The 17,238-nt window shown below is 43.8% G+C and overlaps 1 long non-coding RNA gene and 1 pseudogene across 1 annotated transcript; both read right to left on the bottom strand.

Moving 5' to 3' along the window:
• Positions 1-279: 279 nt before the first annotated feature.
• LOC118985868 (uncharacterized) lies at positions 280-2,090 on the bottom strand. Its single transcript, XR_005066212.1, has 3 exons — positions 1,984-2,090; positions 516-558; positions 280-430 (listed from the first exon to the last, which is right to left on the bottom strand). It is a non-coding gene; the product is annotated as an uncharacterized LOC118985868 (long non-coding RNA).
• Positions 2,091-7,866: 5,776 nt separating this feature from the next.
• On the bottom strand, positions 7,867-7,979 carry LOC118986021 (uncharacterized; annotated as a pseudogene).
• Between the last annotated feature and the right edge of the window lie 9,259 nt (positions 7,980-17,238).

Here is a 17,238-nt window from a genome sequence, read left to right on the forward strand (position 1 = left end):
TTGCATTTTTTAATGTTTGAAAAAAAATAACAGAACATTTTGAAAAACTTGAAAGTTTATAAAATTCACATTTCAGTGCCTTTAAATAAAATTTTATTGGAATACAGCCATTTTCATTCATTTATGAATTATATATGGCAGGTACAGGCAAACTTTTTCTGTAAAGGGCCAGATAGTAAATATTTTAGGCTTTGGAAACTATATGTTCTCTGCTATAGTTAACTACTATAGCAACTACTTAACTCTGTTGCTGAGCATGAAAGCAGTCATAGGCAATAACCGTAGAAGAGGAGACCTGTGGGCAGGAAACAGAGTGAAAAAGTGGAACGGCTCCTACGTAGGGAGCCAGGTGTCCTGGGTTCTGGCTGGACTATCACCAACCAATGTCATGATTCTGATCAAGTCTCTTCACTTCTCTGGGTCAGACTGTCTGCCAAATGAGAGTTTGATTAGATTTTGAAGACTTCTTTTAGTTTGGAAAGTCTTTCTTTATTTTGTTATCCCAGTTAAGTTACCTGGACTTTTTGTAAGGTATGGGCAGGAGTCAGAATACTTCCACTGCAAGCAAGAGAAACCAAATATAGTTATTTTAAGCACAAAAAGTTTTTGTTGTAAGCATACGAAGACAGGACACAGAACTAAAGGGAAAGCAGAAAAGACAGGCGCAAGGAAGACAGAAGCCAGGGGAAGTCCTGGGGTCCTGGCAGCAGGAACTAAGAAATGGTCTCTTCAGGGTACAGCAATTTCAGTTGGACTCAGATCATTCTCAAGAACATATAATATTGAAATTCTGGTGTTATGTTTCTCGCCTACCTTAGGCGTGTGTAAAGGAACAACCATGAGTATATCTAATAGGGAAGGATTGTTTCCAAAACCAAATGAGGGGCTATTAATATAGAAAGGTGAAATGGATACCAGGCAAATGTCCATGACAGAATGAAGGGCAAAGTTGTCTCAGTACCAGACTTTGGAGCATGAGGGGCCAATGAGTGACTCAAAGAAATCAAAATGGTTCTGAGTCATTTGCTCAGTAAGTACTTACTGAATTTGTGAATGGCATTTTGGAGGACACCAAAGAAATACGATAATGACTCGTAAGACTGGTGGGGAAAGGTACTTGGGTTTTACTCAAGATGACCTGGGAACAGAATTATATTCTGTTTTAATTTGAATCATTAAAATATATCTGGGCATATGTAACTGCAGCTCATTATAGATGTTAAGTAATTCCCTAATTATATGTATTACACTGTAGGCAAGTGATCCTGAGACAAGTGACTTATCTCATATGTCAAGGAGCAGAGCTAAAAGCAGGCCTTGACTTCCAGACTTGAATAACTGTTCCGGACCCGCTGCCTAGCAACCATGGTCCCCTTTCAGGAAGAGCTACCCTGAGAAGAGCTTTGGTGCCTGACTCCCGCACTACACCATGAACTTCTCAAGGGCAAAAACTGGGCGCTGTTCCTCTGTGTTTCCCCTGGAGCCTCATGTGGCGCTGGACATGCAGAAGGCAGATATTCACTAAGGAGTCTGCTCTCCAACCTCTGTTTTTGAAACAGAGCCTATCTCTGCTTTCAATGCAGGCTTGAGCTGAAGAGGATTGAAAACCTCCTTGGCTGCTCTCAGAAAAGCCTGGTCTGAGGGTATTGGAAGGACTCACTTCAGAGTGGAGGAACTTGAGAGACTTCTTTGCTAACAGGAGACTGAGCTGTAAGCTTGGTGGTATTTGCATTAGGTGGCTTGTCTATCTCACTGTGCATGTGCACGATTATTGCTGGCAAATAATGAAAAATTATGACCTCACAAAGAAAACCAGTGAGTATAATCATCTCCATTCATCTCTCTCCTTTTCTATGGGAAAAATCTGGCCTGTGCCTCAAGCTTTGCTCAGAAGGAAATGTTTACAGAAATTTGTTCTCTATCAAATACTTGTGCATGTGTGTGTTCTTTGTTTAGGGAAACTTACCGACTCACTTGACTTACCTTTGAAGGCTCTCAGCCAGGCCTTTACTCAGCTGTCTCCAATTCCACTGTGGCCCTGGGCTCAGGCAGGGTCACTCTCTAGGACCAGAGCACGACAGTGTGAGCCACAGCTGAATCCTAGAAGGGTAGATCTCATAGGTCATAAAGTCACTTATTAAATAAACTTGTTTCCTCTTTTTACTGTTACTTACCCTTACCCCAAAACAGGGGTTTCTGTCCTTTTTTTTTTCTGAGGTGATCTATCTCTTCCTCTAAGTCTACATTTCTGGGATGGCAGGGAATTTCAGCTTTAGTTCCATAACAACTTACAGCCTGAAGTCTGTTGAGAAATCCTCAGAAGTGAGTTAACTTTGATTTACTGAGGTTTAATATACCAATGTCACTCTGCACTGTAAGGAGCAGAAAGGGAATGTTGGGAAACCAGAAACTTTATAGCTAGATTGCCATATCTCTAAAAAGATTGGCGCCTTTGGAGATTATATTGGGCTGGTTCATCACCACTTTTCTTATCCCTATGTCAGGAATCCGGTGTTGATTTGTTAAAAGAAAGATTGTTTTCTCCATAATTTCAACATTAACCATCCTTCTACACTTATCCACAGTCCTTATTAATGTCTCATTATATCCACAAAGCTCTGGTCCTTTCCGTTTTCTTCCTTGGCCCTCACCCTGTTTTCCGTATCCATTGCCATGTCGCATTGCTCTCCCTAACTAGTGTGTGACAATGAATCTGAGGCATTTATAATTAAGGGCCAACTTGGGCTGACTTTCTCCAGGCAAGATTCCCTGGCAACTCCAGCAAGCACTACAGACCTTGCCTTTCACTTCGGAGGACTTTCTGGTGGGCCAGCCTTAGCTACACCTCCCTTATAACCTTCTCAACTTCCTTCTTTTCCAATACTCAGTAAGAAGGAAAACTACAAGACAGTAATGTTACTTCTACTTCAGCTGGACTACATTTTCCTCCATGTAGCCACAGAGATTTAGAATCATACAGATTTATAGCAACGTTGAAGGATGTTATGAGGAAAGTCCAGACAGAAGGGTGGCAGCCCTATTAATAGTCAATATAGTCTCTGATGGGACTGTGAAAACATGCTTCACGCCACACATGCTCTCAGGGAAACCACCATTTGGCTTCCTGTGTGAGTCTGCTGTGACAAAACAAAGGATCACCTACTTTGGACAGAGAGTTCCCATCTTTTCCCTTGCTTTCCCCCCTTTCTTCTTAAAAAAGTTTCTGAAGTTTTTTAAAAATATATTTTGTTGATTATGTTATTACAGTTGTCCCACTTTTTCCCTTTGGACCCCGCTACCTGGTACCCCCCTTTTCTTCCACCAATCTCCCTACCCTCTTTGTTCATGTCCATGGGCCATGCATATAAATTCTTTGGCTTCTCCATTTCTATGTTATTCTTTCTTTCTTTTTTTTAGATTTTATTTATTTATTTTTAGAGAGGGGAAGGAAGGGAATAAGAGAGGAAGAGAAGTATCAGTGTGTGGTTTCCTCTCATGTGGCCCCTAATGGGGACTTGGCCTGCAACCCAGGCATGTGCCCTGACTGGGAATCGAACAGGCGACCCTTTGGTTTGCAACCTGTGCTCAATCCACTGAGCTACACCAGCCAGAGCTCCTATGCTATTCTTAATACTCCCCTGTCTATTTTGTACCTACCAATTATACTCTTTAATCCCTGTTCCTTTTCTCCCTTTCTTACCCTTCCCTCTCCCAACTGATAATCCTCCAAATGATCTCCATACCCATGATTCTATTCCTGTTCTAGTTGTTTCCTTAGTTTGCATGTTTTTTTATTCAGCTGTTGATAATTGTGAATTTGTTGCCTTTTTAATGTCCATAGTTTTGATCATCTTCTTTTCCTTAAATAAGTCCCTTTAACATTTCATGTAATAATGACTTAGTGATGATGAACTCTAGCTTTACCTTGTCTGGAAAGCACTTTATCTGTCTTTTCATTCTAAATGATAGCTTTGCTGGATAGAATAACCTAGGTTGTAGGTTTTTGCTTTTCATCACTTTGAATACTCCTTGCCAGTCCCTTCTTGCCTACAGACTTTCTTTAGAGAAACCAGCTGATAGTCTTATGGGAACTCCTTTGTAGGTAACTATCTGCTTTTTTCTTGTGACTTTTAAGGTTCTCTCTTTACCTTTAACCTTTGGCATTTTAATTATAATGTGTCTTGGTGTGGTCCTATTTGTGTTCAACTTGTTTGGGATTCTCTGTTCTTTCTGGACTTGTATGTCTATTTCACTCACCAACTTAGGGAAGCTTTCTTTCATTATTTTTTTCAAATAAGTTTTCAATTCCTTACTCTTGCTCTTCTTCTTCTGGCATCCGTACGACTCAGATGTTTGGCACATTTCAAGGCATCTCTGAGTCTTCTTATACTGTCATCAGTTTTTTTGTTTTTTGAATTCTTGTTTTTTCATTCGGTACTGGTTGAATGTCTATTTCTTCCTTATGCTCCAATTGTTGATTTGAATCCCAGCTTCCTTCCTATCACTCTCAATTCCCTGTAGATTATTCTTTACTTCTGTTAGTATAACCTTCATTTTTCCCTTTATGTTGTTGCTGCATTCAATGATATCTTTGAGCATCCTGATCACCAATATTTTGAACTTTGCATCTGATAGATTATTGATCTGTGATTCATTTAGTTCTTTTTCTGGGCTTTTGTTCTGTTCTTTCATTTGGGCCATATTTCTTTGTCTCCTCTATTTGGCAACCTCCCGGTGTCTGTTTCTGGGATTTAGGTAGAGCTTTTGACTGCCTGTAAAAGACACCTGTGAACTTTGTGGGGTGGAATCTTTAGGTAATCACCAGGGTGGGGCAACCTGCTTCACTGCTTTGCGGCTCTGTGTTGCGGGAGGACATGGAGAGGGGACTGTGCTGCTGCCTGGCTTCTGGGTATTTTCCCAGCAATCACCCCATTTCCAGTTCTTCACCCACTCCCCATATGCAGCTGGCACCCTTCGAACTGTTGCCCTGGTGTTGAATCCCAGGGTGGGTGGGTTTGCATATTTTTTAAGGCTGTGTGGGCCCTTTAAGCAAAGTTTTTAAAAAATCTGGCAGTTTCTTCTGCTGCCCTAACCCCCGCTTGTTTTTATAGCCAGAAGTCATGGGGATTTATCTTCTTGGCACTAGAATCCTGGACTGTGCAGTCTGGCTGGGGGCTGGGATTGCTCGCTCCCACCGTATCCCTTCTGATTTTTATCTACCACACGTGAATGTGAGACCATCCATGTCCATGCCACCACCGTCGCCTTTTGTGCCACACCATGACTCCTTGCCTCTCTACCCCATCTCCACATCTCTGCCCTTCCTACTCATCTGGATGAATGTGGTTTCTTTAAATCCCTGGTTGTTGGACTACCATACAGTTCGATTTTCTGACAGTTTTGGGTGTTATTTGTTGAGGTTTAGTTGTAAATCCTTTTTGTGGTTGTGCAAAGACCTGAAGTGTGTTTACCTACGCCTCTATCTTGACCAGCAGTCAGTTTCTAAAGTCTTTAATGTGAAACCCATTTAGAGAGTGATTTAAATACCAGGAGCATCCAAAGAATGTTTAAAGTTTTTATTTGTCACGTGGCTTTGAGTAGAGAGCCAAGGTTCCGGCAGGACACACCCTGTGCTGTGGGCGGACTCTACAGCCAGAGCAGGGCCAGGGCTCATCAACAAGCAGCAGAGTGCTCTAGGAGGTGGAGTGGGGGTGGGATACAGGCCTGAGGGTTCTCCGGGGTGAGAAATGTGCGATGGAGGAGTGAATGGCAACAGAAAGGGTGTGGGTGCTGCTGATGACAGCACAAGCAGACTTCTCTTTCTCTCTGGCTAAACATTTCTTCCTCTGAAGCTGACCCCACCGACACTCTGTCACCTGATAATTATCCTACTGGGCAAGGGGAGATTTTTCCTCTAGGAAAGCTGCGGGGAGGGTTGAAGAAAAGGGGACATTTGGGTTAGGGATGAACCTACAGAAGGGAGGGATGTGGAAAGCAGGGAAATGCACAGTATTCTTTGCGCAGTGTTTGTTGATCAAATAAACCCTTTGCTAGAGCCTATTCCAGTTTCTCTGTGTTATGGCAGAAGACAACCAGCTTCTATGTTATGAGAGAAGGAAAGAAAGGAGAAACCCACCCCTAATGTTGTTCCAAAGCTTATCAATGACTATGTTCCTTTAGTTCAACCTGAGAAAACTCTTAACCGTGCAAGATATAGCAATCCTGGCAATTTCAATGCCGTCACTAATCATTCAGGACACTCTGACATCCTTTCACTGTAATATTTGTGTGTTTAGAGGAACCGTTTGAAAAGTCATTTCACTAGCCAACAAAAGTTATTTCATAGTTGTGATGTAATTGTGAGGTAGTATTTCAGGGCTGTCAAGATCAAAGACTTGAAATATAGTTTATAAAAAAAAAGTTCAGGAATGACCCCTCGAAACAACCTTTTAAAGGAACCAACCAACAGCATTCCATCTTCTGTTTTCCTTTCATTTTTGGAATTAGAATGATACAAGAGATACATTCTCCAGAGGCACATGAATCAAAATTAAAGAGTGAAAATAAATACTTCTAGATGAAAAATTTCACTCTGATTTAAATAGGGAGAAAGATATATACTCAATGTATTGGCCATAAAAATAGGAGAACTATATTTAAATTGTGAATTGGGCTTTATACCAAAATCTGAAAATAGATGTCATGGAAACCACTTTATGGTTATTGTGTTGGAAGAAAAAAATTTTAATAAGTGGGACTATTCATCTAGTTTATCTTCTTGGGCCTTATAAGCCAAAACTAGATTATCTTTAAAAAAATAGAGATCCTTTCTGTACAACAAAAACCCAAATTGGCATATTAGTTTTTTTATACTTTTGCTTGCTGACCACTTATAAGCTCAGCTATTGATCAAGTCTGAGTATACTGATTTCTGGTGAATTCTGAAAGTGAATCACTTTCTCTGCTTGTCTAAGACGATGAAAAAAGGAGACACAAAGTTGCAATTGTCCCTTGCAACTTCCCCAAGCTAAGAAAAGGAAAGCCAAAAAGACAAACAATACTCACTCACTTATAAAGCATTTTTAGGTGGTGATGACTTTTTAAAAAAATTATGATCTGCCAACCCTTTAAAAGAAAAATAAGGAAAAAGTGTTTGTGATAACTCCCTTCCTCCTCTGCTAACTCAGAGTAGGGCTCCAACCCAACATCTTTTATTTGAACTTACTGACAGATTAGGCAGACAGCACTTTAATGTTTTTTTTTTTTTTAAGAAGAGGACTGATCCCCAGGGATGGACTAATCAACTGAAGATCCCATTTAAGTTAAAAACAAACAAACAAAAGAACTCAATCATTTTTTTCTCCAGAAAGATAGAACATTTGCTTTTCTCCTAGTTGAATCTTAGATTATGCTACAGCCTAGAAGAGATGTTCCCCTAAAGTTGCCCCATATTTGTTTTCTCAGAAAGACTATTGTTACTCTTCACAAGGCGCAGCTCTGTTAGTAACAGCAGTGGTGGCAATAGTAACAATGACAGATAACTGCCACCACCACAGCAGCTACCATTGACAGGGTCTGCTGGTGGCGGTCTGGCACCAAATTGGGCAGCCTGCACTCCTTAGCTTGTCCCCATTGCGCTCCCTTCCTTCCTTTCTTTTTTTTTTTTTTGACACACAGATTTATTCAAATAGGCAATGTGTCATCTGAGAAAAAACATTCCTAACTGCTTCTAGTTTGGTTTACAGTTTCTTTATCTTCAAGTGGGGAAACCATTTGTTTCCTAATTGCGCCGAACTGAATGTGTCCACATTGTTAACTTGAGTTTTATCTTCTAACATCTTCCTTTTCCCCATCCGAGGGACTGTTAAAAATACAGAACGCTTCACGAATTTGCGTGTCCCCCTTGCACATGGGGGCTGTGTCAGTCTTCTCTGAATCCTTCCAGTTTCAGTACATGTGCGTGCTGCCGAAGTGAGCACCTCACAGCGCTCTTTGAAAGACAGGTTTGCAGCCCTGGCTGGTGTAGCTCAGTGGATTGAGCGCGGGCCTGCGAACCACACAATTGCGGTTCGATTTTCAGTCAGGGCACATGCCTGGGTTGCAGGCCAGTTCCCAGCACGGGACATATGAGAGGCAACCGGGACACATGAGAGGCAACCGTACATTGATATTTATCTCCCCCTCTCCTTCCCTTCCCCTCTGAAGATAAATAAATAAAATCTAAAGAAAAAATTTTGAAAGACAATTTTTTTTGAAAAAAAATTTTGTTATCGCCATTTTGCAAATGAAGAAAGTGAGCCAGAGATGTTGAGTAGTGTAATGTCTCATAATAAAGAAGTAATACAGCAGCAGCTTGAATCGATGTCTGACTACACGCACTCTTTTTTTCACCCTCTAGACAATTGTTGTGGCTATTTCTCTTTGCTGGGGGAATCAAAGAAGTAGGGAGAGGGTATGTGGGAATCTTTCTGGAAGACTGAGGAATAAATGACTAGTGCTGTCCAAACATTCCGTCACTAACCTTTGAAGACTGTTGTATTCATTCACTGTTGTATTCCCATTGGCAGGCACATAGGAGATCAATAAGTGTGAAATAAATGGAAATAATAGATACTTATTGGATTTGTTCTGAGTTGAATTTTTACATACGTATTTTACAGATTTTATTTATTTACTTAGTTTTAGAGAGGGGGGAAAGGAGGGAGAAAGAGAGGGACAGAAAAATCAATGTGTGGTTGCCTCCTGTGCACCTCCTACTGGGGACCTGCAACCCAGGCATGTGCCCTGACTGGGAGTTGAACCAGTGACCCTTTGATTTGCAGGCTGGCACTCAATCCACTGAGCCACAGCAGCTAGGGCCTGAGCTAAATTTTAAAACTACTGCCACCCCAACAGTCAGGTGTCTGCAATTTCTACACAGGAAGAGTTTAAGGAATGGCGATCTAGTTGCGAGGAGGCCTAGGTGGACTGTGTCAGAGCATAGCAAGAGATGGGTGGCTCTGGTAACAGTGTAATAAATGGTAATGATGGTAACTGGGACACACCCAAATCCTCACAGGATTGCTCAGCACGGCTACCGAGTACCCATTCCAGCAATGGGCCAGGGGCCTCAGGGCTAGTGATGAACCTACCACCTAACCACAGACATCTCTGGGAAGCTGTGGCAGGCAGGAGGGGCTGACCCAGGGCCTTCCCCCTCACAAGCAGCTCTGTGCTGCCAGTGGTGCTGCAGCTGTGCTGCTCAGGGTGTTTTCCGCAACGCGATGACAGTGTGATGGAAGAGCCATTGCCTCACAGCCATGCAGCCCTGCCAAGCCCCGGGAGCACTCATGCTCACATTTGCCTCTGCGGAGAACCCACCCAGCTTGGTGGGGCCCACAAATGGAGGGGAGGGAGAGGATCCTTCCCTAATGTAACATCTTAGTACATTAATCAAAAGCAAAATAATAGCACATTTTCCCCCAATGTAAACCCATGTTGATGACATAGCTCTCTTTAGAATGGGGCTGTGGCAGGGTCCAGCTGGGCTTGCCGGCCCCGTGTCCACGGATGTAACTAAGAAGAGAGCAGAGGATGTAGGAGATAAAGTTTCTCTGTCAGGGAAGAGATTCGAAACGGGCTTCAAAAGAAAGAGAGGAGCGTTATTGTTGAGGTTTGGGTCTCAGAGGAAGATGTCTTTCCAGCCGAAACGCTTAACAAACCAAACCCACAGAATTGGATATTCTAGACTCTTTGGTTGAAAGCACCTGGGGGCCCGGGTCTTTCTGATCTCTCTTCTCCAGGCTGCAGCACTTTTAATGTGTTTCTGCCAGGTTAGGCCTGGATTAATGGAGGCCTCGTGCCATTCTCTGGAGTTTTCTTCTCTGGAATCCGACCTCCCTCGCTTTTGCTCCTAAGCATTTCAAATCCAGAGGCCATTTTTCCTTCTGCTCAGAAGGTTGAAAGGGAGTTGTAAAAGGGAATGTACTTACTTGTGGGAGCTAAAAAATTTTTGTTTTTCCTCTCACCTTCTAAGTTCTTCTAGCTGGGCTTATAATCAAATTAACAGAGAAAGATTTAGTTGTTTATTTTTCAGATGGAATTTATTGGGGTCACATCAGTTCACAAAACCATACAGGTGTTCAGTAACTGGAGAAAAAGCACAGAGTTGATTATACAAATGTACATTCGGGGTGCCATGTAATAATGAGACCCGAAACACATGGGAGAGTTGAGGTTTTTATGCCATTCTGGACAAAGGAGAAAAGGAGGGTGGGGCAAGGATCTGAGATTTCAAAGGACTCAGGCAGTTTACAGGTAGCTTAGGAAGAGCCAAACACAGGTGGCAGACAGGCTCTTGCCAGGCAACCCAGAAACACCAGGACACGGGGGACCTGGGTTTCTCTTGGAATCTCTTAGACAGGAAAGGGGGAGGGTCAAATGTTTTTTCTGAGTCTTCTGTTTCTTAATAACTAGCTTAAAAATCGATATCCCCAAAGGGAGTTTTAGGGTGGCGAAACTTTGATCCCCTTCACACTTGACAAATATTAGTTCTCTTGTAGACTCAGAGCCTAGCACAGCGACAGCCTGGAGCAGGACCTCAACAAAGACCAGTGGGGTAAATGAAGTGATGGACTGGAAGGGCTCTCTTGTTGGCCGCTCTGAACACTGAAATCCCGTTTCACTGCATCGGCCTTGATTCTGGAGACAAGAAAAGCTGCGGAGAAAGTTTGATGCGAAATGTCCAAGAAGGCAGCGTGTTAACTGTGATCTTTCCTTGAGAAAAAGAGGACACAGAACAGGAAAAGTTTTTAGCTTTTCCTTTGCTCCTGGGCAGCCTGGTTATTGTGTTTCTAGGGGGAAGAAAGAGAGAGAGAGAGAGAGAGAGAGAGAGAGAGAGAGATTTCCCAGAGCAGCCAAGAGAAGAGAGTTTAGTTAAACCCGGGCCTCCAGGTGCTTTTAACCAAAGTCTATGGAACTTTTGACCCTTCAACTGCTACAACAACAACAAAAAGGTTTTTGTGCCTTCTCATTTATGAAGTATATCAAAGTGAGACAAACAGAATGAATTTAAGCACATACATTTAACATCACACTTGCTTGCTCTTAGAAACCTCTAGGAATTTATGCCCAAGTTACTATTTTATCTGTAACTAGAACTTTGTTTTCACTGGAAGGGGAAGTTTCTCCAGCAGAGGGTAATTTAATTTTGTCAGTAACCAGACACATTCTGTTTAGATTTGAAATCCTTTTAAAATAGGAGCTTTCTATCACCAGCCCCAAGCATGTTTGGATTATGAGCCCTTCCAGAAAGGGGCCCTCTGCCTATTGATGACGTGGTGACCCAAGTGGACAACTTGCCTTCTCAGTGGCAGCTTCCTAGAGAGAAATATTATCAATAGCCACATGTTAAGGAGCTGGGAACGGCCTGGCCACAGCTCCCCTGGCCACGTGTCCTCTCCCTGCCCGCAGCTGGCCCAAGGCTGCCTTCTCAGTGAGAACCCAGGACACACTGAAGGGAGAGAAGGATTCCAGCAACGGCGAAAACAACTTTCCACTCTGTCACAAGAAGCCAAACACAGAAACTATGTTCAAAGAGTTCTTTGTCCACAAGATAACGTTTGAATCGGAAACTTGTTTAGCCAGATTCTCTTGTTACAATTTACTGCTTCATCAGGTGGGGGCAGGGACAGGCACAATCTATCCTTTAAATAATAGGACGATTCCCACAGGAAGGTCGGCAACTCCCAAGGTGTATTTAAAAAACCCTCCTCTGCTTGAAGTTCAGCCTCCAGTATTGACAATGTGCCTCTGACTGCTGGAGGGATTCGTGCACAGATAACCACAAGTAAGAGCGTGTGGCTTTCAAGTCAGAGAGGAAAAGGTAGCCAAGAGCAGTCATATTCAGGAGACCTTCCCTGCCAGGGATTAAAGGTGGGAGCAGAGACGGAAGAGATGGAGAGAAGGGAAAGGACAGACAGACATCTCCCTTCAGTGCATTCCTGGGAGAACAATCGCCTTTGTTCAAAGCAGGCTGAGAGAGCGGCTTGTGAAGCTCCGGATCTGGGCTCAGGGCAGGTCAGGACCTGTATGTACTCGTGAGGTCTCCTGGTGACCAAGAGCCCAGGTGGGTGGGCCTGGAATGCTGATAGTAGGGCAAGGCCGAGGGGTGCGGGCGGGGTTGGCCCATTACCTGTCCACTTCCACCCAGAGTTCTGACTTCTGCAGCTTCTGAAGCCCCCTCCAGCGTTCCTGATGGGAGGCGGAGGAAAGTACTGATTTCGTGTCTCTCTGGGGAGAGAGCCAGGTTGGCTGCTGGGGGCAGACTGGGATTCTGACTGCCCAGCGTGAGGCTCAGGTTCTGGCTGGGCCACCACCACCTGGGGAGTTCAAACAAAACAAACCAGATTCCTGGGCTCCTGGAGATCTTATGCATCTCCGTGGGGATTAGGCTTGGGAATTTGTGTTTTCCAAAACTTCCCAGATATTTCTCAAGCTACTGGTTAAGTACTTTCCAGGGTGACTCCAGTGTTTGTTTTGTTTTAAACCTACTAATGTGTATGAACCAGTTGGGAATCCCAAATCCAAAAACTGGCCAAACTTCTAAGGGGCCTGAGTAGACCCCAGGGCAGACCCTACCAGCTAACAGCTTTCCCAAGATGGGTTTAGGGAGACCCATTCACCAGGGGCCCTTCAGACTTCTGGTCTCCCAGAACAGGGGCTTACAGTGTCATGGGGCTGATGTTTTCAAGACCTGATGTCCTGGAAGAGTCAGGCATGGCTGACCACAGCTCAAGACCAGCCACTGGCAGTCAGGGGAGAATGGAACTGAGAAGCCACTAACATGCGTCTCAGTCTAGGATGTGCAGCCCCTCTAGCCTCCATTTCACACCTCATACAACTTCCTGGCCGAGCTCTTATCTCAGTGCCATCTCACAGGCCTAAAGTGGATCTTTTGGTTTATATGTGTTCTTGCAAAATGTATATTGTCTTGTTCATGGATTCATTCAACAAGTATGCAGTAACTGCTATGTACCAGGCATTTGGGGATGCATTAGCAAAGAAACCATCAGGGATCACTGCCCTTGTGGAATGTATATGCTAGCAGGGGAGGGAAGACAATGATTTATTAGCATAAAGAACAGAGAATTATCGGGATGGTAGAAGGTGGTAAGTGCTAAGGAAAAAATAATCCAGAGAAAGGGAATCAGAAGTGCTGACTGGAAGGGGCTGGGCAAGTTGCAGTGGTAAGTTTTCGGAGCACTTGTTTTTTGTTTTTGTGCATGGTATGGCTACATATCTCATTTGACTTTTGGGTTTGTTTGGTTGGTTTTTGCCTTGCACCAAGCTTTTAAATGCTGCATAATATTCCATGGTGTGCGTTTACCACTGTTAATGACTCACTCTCACAGTATAGACGCTCAGGTTGCTTCCAAATTCTCATCACATGAATAACGCTGCAGTTGGCATTCTGGGTCAGAAAATGCATTTGGGGTTTATTCCTAGGAGTGGAATCGCTGTGCTGTAAGGTCTGCCTGTAATTTACCAAATATGCCAGATTGCTCCCCAGATTGCTGCAACCACTCACACTCCCATCAGCATGGGCAAGAGTCTCTAAATCCCCATACCCCTGCCAACACTTGGCATTATCCAGCTCCCTGGATTTTGTGGCAGAGTATTCTGGCTGCTGTTACCAGCATTCTTGTGGACATAACATTCTGCCATTGTTATCTATGGCCCAGTCCTTCTCTGGCTCTCCTCAGTTCTCATCTTCACTTCACACACCCTCTATTTCCTTACAGCCACAAGCACTTCTTGTCTGCATTGCTGGGCTCTGTGTTTTTCTAACCTCAAGCTTCATTCCAACTGGACTTCATGTCCTGAGATCAGAAATCCTACCTCTTTCTGGCAAGACGGTATCCCAAAGACTGTCCTTCTCTTACCTGGGGTAATCGTTTTGCTTCTACACTCTTGTCAGGATGTTTGACCCCACTGAGGGCCTGCACTGGTGTCCTGTGTTCTGTCTCATCAAATCTAAAGTCTCCCACCTGGCCTCATGGCTGCCGACCAACCTGTCCTTGCTCTTCCATCCCACTTGGTCTTTGCACATCTTCTTCCCTCAGCCAGAATGAGCCCCTCTCCCACTTTGCTTGGCTCACCGTGGTTCATTTCTGGGTCTCAGCTAGATTCATGTTCTCCTTTCCCTGGGTCTCGGCGAGGTGTCCCACATGTGTTCCCCCAGGACCCTGAACTTTCCCTATTGGGACACTTTTCCATTCTCTTTGCTGTAGACACCTCTAGGTTCAAGTCTGCAAGAGGCACTGTGACCTTATCCACTGCTCTAGCTTCAGCACCTGCGGTTGTGTGGGCCCATGGTAGGTGTTCGATCAATATTCACTGACTGAACAAGGGAATGAATGAGTGAGCGAGCGGAGGCTTTCCACCTCTCACACACATGACTGTTGCCAGCAGCAGGTCTTCATGCCTCACTTGAAACACTTCTCCCTTGTCATCTTGTTCCCCTGGTTTTCAAAATTTGATTCACAACCCAGCAATTCCACAAATCTTACGCTCAACCCCAACCTGATCACAGTTCTTCCTTTGTTTGGAATCCCGTATTCTTTATAACAGCTTCTCACCAGAGTTAGTGTTTGCTAATGCCACAGGCCCACATTATGGAGGAAGCAGTCTCTAACGGGGCCCTCCTGTTCTCCCCTGTCCACTGCCAAATTCTGTCCTGAGGACCTCCCTGCAGTCCACCTTCCCAAATGTCGCAACATGTGTAACTGCAATCTGTGACATTCGTTGCCTTTGGCTCTTCCATATTCACTTATCCATTTAAGTCCACTTCTGGTTACCATCCCCAAATTGCCTTTGGGGGAGCCACCATTCCTTCATTTTCAGGCCAGGTTTGGAGGTGGGGGCTTGGGGAAGGGCCTAATTATCTGGGCATACGACCCAGCCACAGCCAATGGGACATCGTGAGGTTTTGCAGGAAAGTGTGTGTGCTAGGGGGGACTGGGGGGGTGGTGAGAACCCTTTGTCTTGTTGGATTTAACCTGAGGGGATAATGTGTTAGGTCTAGAGATTTAAGTAGCCACATTGTCACCACGAGAGAAGTGCCCATCTGAGAAAGAAGCAAATCCTACAGAAGCTGACCCAAGAAGTGGGGAGAGAGAAACTGGTCTTTTTCTCGAGCTGCACCTGAAGTTAGCCTCCCTCCTAAAATTTTTAGGAAATGAGCCAGAGTTAATTGGAGATGATGGTATTTCATCATCTGGTATTTATGTTTGATGTTTAATTTTAAGTAAGTGACAGAGATTGTGGTGGAAACAGTACTGTTTTTTTTTTTAACTCATTCATTAGCTACTTATGTGATCGTGGTGAAACCATTGCACCTCCCTGGGTGTCCAGCTCTTCATCTGGGCAGTGAGGGAGCTGGTCAAGATCAGGGCTGCTACTGAATAGTGTGCGTCAGCCCAGGGTTCTGCTGCCTTCTGGCCTGACATTCCAGTTGTCAAATATCTTGGACCAGCTAATCTCAACATTCTTGTGTATCTGTCATTCTGTGATCCCAGGCAGGGGAAATCTGATCTTTTTATAATCCCTGATACTCTCATCTAAGCACACCTTGTATAAAGTGCAAGATGAAGCATGTTGTATTAAAACCAACAAACAGCATATTTGGGCTCCCCCAACCCCTGATTTTTTTTATCCTTACCGAGTTTCCTTTAGATCCATTTTGTGTCTGATTTGGGAAAAAGGGGAAAAGAGGTGTAGGTCTCAGCCTGGAGCATGACCTCAGGCATGTAATTTGTCTGTCATTACGCTGTGGGTAGAAATGACAAGAGGATAATTCACAGTGACATCGGTAATTGAGTTATGAGGTTTTTTGGGGTTTGTTTTATTTTTGCTTGTTTTTCCTAGATTCTGAAACCTCATGGATTTTTCCCTTCATGTGTTTAGACTTTTAAAATGTTTTCTTTTGGAAAAGAAAAACACGTGTTTTCCCGTAGCTTTTATTGCTAGAAAAATCACACAGCCTTTGCCCCACGATTCCCACTAATCCTTTTCATTGTTTAGCAACATGTTTTTCTAGACAAGTCAAATATTTCTAGGCCCACTTATCTCAAGGTAGCATACCGAATGAGCACACCAGTGATGGAATGTCTAAAGAATGAATTTGTGTGGTCCTAACCTCCTGGGCGTGGCCTGTGAGGAACATGGTCGGGGAGAGTTTGATCTGGGTCGATAACTAAGCTCTATGTATTGCCATAGTTAACCTAATAGCCCATGATCAAATAAATAAGTAAAATTAAGAAACTGGGTATATAAATAAAAAGCCACCACAGAAGTTTCTCTCAGCTCAAAAAGACCTACTTGACTCATTTGTTGAGATATTTTTTTAAAGTGGTTTTAATTCATTCATTCCAATCTCGTGGTAAATCCTGTTGGCTGTACCTTAAGAGTACATCCAATGTATAACCACGTCTTACCCTCCACTGCCCCTCCGCAACCCAAGGCACCATCATCTCTCACCTGGACTCTGCCATGACCGCCCATCTTCCACCCTGACTTCTCTGCAGTGGATTCTCTAGAGCATAGCCACACAGCACATCCGGGCTCAAACCCCACCATGGTTCCCTTCTGCACTGGGTATAAAACCCCGTAGCCTTACCACGGCCTGCAAAACCCAGCCTGCGCTGGCCCTGGCAGCCAAGGTCACCTCCTCTCACTCTTTACTTCTTTCCTTTGCTCCAGCCACAACCTCCTTGCTGTTCCTCAGAAATGCCAAGTGCATTCCTGCTGTTGACCTTGCCGTTCCTCATGCCTGGGGGGCTCTCTCTTGGATGCTTTTGCAGTCTCCTCCCTCACTGTCTAAGATCGTAGCTGCCATTTCACTCTAGTTTACCTTCTTTAATTTGTCTTCATAGCACACATTCCCATCTGACATGTATTTACTTGTTTACTGCTCTCTTATAGAGGGAACTTTTTTTCTGTGTTATTCATAATGGCGTCCCCCAAATCTTGGAATAATGCCTGGTATATAGTAGGTGCTCAGTAAATATATGTCGAATGACTGACTTTATCTTTAAAATAAGTATTTATTGCACATGCAATAACATGCTGGGCATTGTCTTAGATTTTTAATGTACATAACCAAACATTTTTCTTAGATTGTAAAAGAAAGAAACTCTGAAATCACATGTAGTGAGACATACCAAAAATTATTAAAAATGTATTAAAGAGCTGTAGTCC

The sequence above is a fragment of the Sturnira hondurensis genome, unplaced genomic scaffold, assembly GCF_014824575.4.
Source record: "Sturnira hondurensis isolate 20B ecotype Veracruz unplaced genomic scaffold, ASM1482457v3 Scaffold0004136, whole genome shotgun sequence".
Taxonomy (NCBI): domain Eukaryota; kingdom Metazoa; phylum Chordata; class Mammalia; order Chiroptera; family Phyllostomidae; genus Sturnira; species Sturnira hondurensis.